At 41.5% G+C, this 4142-nt stretch overlaps 1 pseudogene; it reads left to right on the forward strand.

Annotated features, from left to right (window-relative positions):
• The first annotated feature begins 3447 nt into the window (after positions 1 to 3447).
• Positions 3448 to 3912, forward strand: LOC138092360 (26S proteasome non-ATPase regulatory subunit 4 pseudogene; annotated as a pseudogene).
• The last annotated feature ends 230 nt before the right edge of the window (positions 3913 to 4142 follow it).

The raw sequence follows: 4142 nt of genomic DNA on the forward strand, positions 1-4142 counted from the left end.
GTCCCATGCATGCACTGCTCACTCAGTGCCCCTGACCTTGTACCAGGCCACTTCCAACCCACACCTCTGCTGGAGTCTCCTGGTCACTCACAGGTAAGTCTGGTTCAGTTTCTTGTGGGGTCACTGCTCCTTTCTCCTGGGTCTTGGTACACACAAAGTTTTGTTTGTGCCCTCCAAGAGTTTTTTTCCCAGCCCTGTGATGTTGGGTTAATGGTGACCTCCTCCAAGAGGGCTTATGCCATATCCAGGTCTGCTGCACTCAGAGCCCCTGGCCCTGTGGCAGGCCACTGCTAACCCATACCTCCTCAGGAGACACTCAGACACTCAGGGGCAGGTCTGGCTCCGTCTCTGTGGAGTCTCCTGCTGTGCATGACATTTTGTTTGAGCCTTCCAAGCATCTCTGGTGGATATGGAGTTTGATTCTAAACATGATTTCCCCCCTCCTACCATTTTGCTGGGGCCTCTCCTTTGTACTTGGACGTGGAGTATATTTTTTTTGTTGGATCCAACATTCTCCTGTTGAGAGTTGCTCAGCAGCGAGGTGTAATTTTGGAGTTCTTGCAGGAGATTAGTGCACATCCTTCTACTCCCCGACATAGCACAGTGTTTGATTTGTGCCAAATGCCCAATAAATAAATTTATTAATAATGCTATTGTAATAATAGGAGCTCATATATATTAGTACTTTCCTTACTGTGCATTTAAAAATTCCCCAAGAATCAGGAAGAGTAATATTTTAAAGTTGTTCTTACTTAGATAAGAATGACCAATATATTTTAACCATATAGAGTTATTTCCCATTTTAAATGAGGTTACTAACTGATCCACTCAGATTAAAAATAGTTTTTTCAAGTAAAGCAAAAATGTTAATAATTCTCCTCATTTAAGATTGTTATATCCTCTTGATGAACTGACCCTTATTATAAAATAACTTATTTTTTTCTAACCATTAGTAATACTCTTTACTCTCAAGTTTTGCACGTGTGCATGCTAGGTCCTGTCCAACTTTTTGTGACCCCCATGAACGGTAGCACACCAGGCTCCTCTGTCCATAAGATTTCCCAGGCAAGAACACTGGAGTGAGCTGCCATTTCTTCCTTCAGGGAATCTTCCCGACACAGGAATGGAACCTGAGTCTGGTTCATCTCCTGCTCTGACAGGTGAAATGTTTACCACTGCACCATCTGGGAAGATCAGCATGCACATGTGTCTTGCTTAAAAAAAAAAAAAATATATATATATATATATATATATATATATATATCTAATCAGGCTTTAACTGTATTTATTTGGGGTGTTTAGAACATTTACAGCTAATTGCTTATTGATATGCTTGATGTGAGTGTATCATCTTACTTTTTATTTTCTATTAATATTTGCCCCATTAGTTTTTTGTTCTCCCTTTCTCATCTTATGGTCTTCTTATGACTTAATCTTTTTCATATTATTCCATTTTTTCCTCTTTGTTGGCTTATTAATGATTGCTTTTTGTTTGTGTTATTTGAATGGTTGCTTATTGGCTTATATCTTTAATTTGTCACAATCTACCATCAAGTGATATTGTATCTATTTCACATATTTTACAAGAACCTTTCAATAGTATATTTCTAATTTTTTCCTCTTGGCTTTTATGTTACTGTTGTTGGGCATTTTCTTATTCCATATGTTATAAGCCCTACACTACATTGTTACTGTTCTTGTTTAAACAGTCAGTTATGTTTATAAATGATAATTATTTTTAAAAGATTGAAATAATAAGAAAAAGATCTTATATTTTACTCATGTAATTACTATTTCTGCTGCATAACAGTTAATCTAGATAACACAGGAGAAAACCTAGATGACTTTAGATATGATGATGACTTTTTAAAGAAACAAAAAAGGCATGAGCCATGAATGAAATACTTGATAAGTTGGACCTCATTAAAACTAAAAACTGAAAAAAATAAAACTAAAAACTGAAAAAAATAAAACTAAAAACTGCTTTGTGAAAGCCAGTGTCAAGAGAATGAGAAGAGAAGCCACAGACTGGGAAAAATATTTGCAAACAATGCAGCTGATAAAGGGCTGTTAGCCAAAATACACAAATAATTCTTAAAACACAACAACTAGAAACGAAACAACCTGATTAAAATATAGGCCAAAGACATTAACACCCAGCTCATCAAAGAAGATAAATAAATGGAAAATCAGTATCTGAAAAGATGCTTCACATTATATATTATGAAGTTTAGTTGCTCAGTTGTGTCCGACTCTTTGCAACCCCATGAATTGCAGCATCCCAGGCCTCCCTGTCCATCATCAACACCTGGAGTTCACTCAGACTCACATCCATCGAGTCCGTGATGCCATCCAGCCATCTCATCCTCTGTCGTCCCCTTATCCTCCTGCCCTCAATCCCTCCCAGCATCAGAGTCTTTTCCAATGAGTCAACTCTTTGCATGAGGTGGCCAAAGTACTGGAGTTTCAGCTTTAGCATCAGTCCTTCCAATGAACACCCAGGACTGATCTCCTTCAGAATGGACTGGTTGGATCTCCTTGCAGTCCAAGGGACTCTCAAGAGTCTTCTCCAACACCACAGCTCAAAAGCATCAATTCTTCAGCGCTCAGCTTTCTTCACAGTCCAACTCTCACATCCATACATGACCACTGGAAAAACCATAGCCTTGACTAGACGGACCTAGGTCAGCACAGTAATGTCTCTGCTTTTGAATATACTATCTAGGTTGGTCATAACTTTTCTTCCAAGGAGTAAGCATCTTTTAATTTTATGGCTGCAATCACCATCTACAGTGTTTTTGGAGCCCCCCAAAATAGTCTCTGACTGTTTCCACTGTTTCCCCATCTATTTCCCATGAAGTGATGGGACCAGATCCCATGATCTTCATTTTCTGAATGTTGAGCTTTAAGCCAAATTTTTCACTCTCCTCTTTCACTTTCATCAAGAGGCTTTTTAGTTCCTCTTCACTTTCTGCCATAAGGGTGGTGTCATCTGCATATCTGAGGTTACTGATATTCCTCCCGGGAATGTTGATTCCAGCTTGTGCTTCTTCCAGCCCAGCATTTCTCATGATGTACTCTGCATAGAAGTTAAATAAGCAGGGTGACAATATACAGCCTTGACGTCCTCCTTTTCCTCTTTGGAACCAGTCTGTTGTTCCATGTCCAGTTCTAACTGTTGCTTCCTGACCTGCATATAAGTTTCTCAGGAAGCAGGTCAGGTGGTCTGGTATTCCCATCTCTTTCAGAGACCACAGTCAAAGGCTTTGGCATAGTCAATAAAGCAGAAATAGATGTTTTTCTGGAACTCTCTTGCTTTTTCCATGATCCAGATGATGTTGGCAATTTGATCTCTGGTTCCTCTGCCTTTTCTTTCTTTCTTTATTTTTAAAATTTTTTTTAATTTTAAAATCTTTAATTCTTACATGCATTCCCAAACATGTATCTATGGAAGAGCAGCGGCAGCGGCAAGAGGAAGAGGCACTGAGGGCAGCTGCCGCCTCTGCCGCTGAGGCCGGGATTGCCACGACCAGGACTGAAGACTCAGACGATGCCCTGCTGAAGATGACCATCAGCCAGCAGGAGTTTGGCTGCACGGGGCTCCCTGACCTAAGCAGTATGACTGAGGAGGAGCAGATTGCTTACGCCATGCAGATGTCCCTCCAGGGTGCAGAGTTTGGCCAGGCAGAGTCAGCTGACATGGACGCCAGCTCAGCCATGGACACATCTGAGCCCACCAAGGAGGAGGATGATTATGATGTGATGCAGGACCCCGAATTCCTCCAGGGTGTCTTGCAGAACCTTCCGGGTGTGGATCCCAACAACAAGGCCATTCGAAATGCTATGGGCTCCCTGGCCTCCCAGGCCACCAAAGACGACAAGAAGGACAAGAAGGAGGAGGACAAGAAGTGAGACTGGAGGGAAGGGACGAGCCGGCCAGGGGCCCAAGCCGGGTGGGGTGGGGGGAAGGGTCGGAAGTGTTGTCTGTAACCACTGCAGCCTAAATAAAGCTTGGCAACTTTTAAAGAATTAAAAAAAAAAAAAAGCCCCCCCTCTGCCTTTTCTAAAACCAGCTTGAACATCTGGAAGTTCATGGTTCACGAATTGCTGAAGCCTGGCTTGGAGAATTTTGAGCATTACTT

Source organism: Capricornis sumatraensis, chromosome 16 (assembly GCF_032405125.1).
Source record: "Capricornis sumatraensis isolate serow.1 chromosome 16, serow.2, whole genome shotgun sequence".
Classification (NCBI taxonomy): domain Eukaryota; kingdom Metazoa; phylum Chordata; class Mammalia; order Artiodactyla; family Bovidae; genus Capricornis; species Capricornis sumatraensis.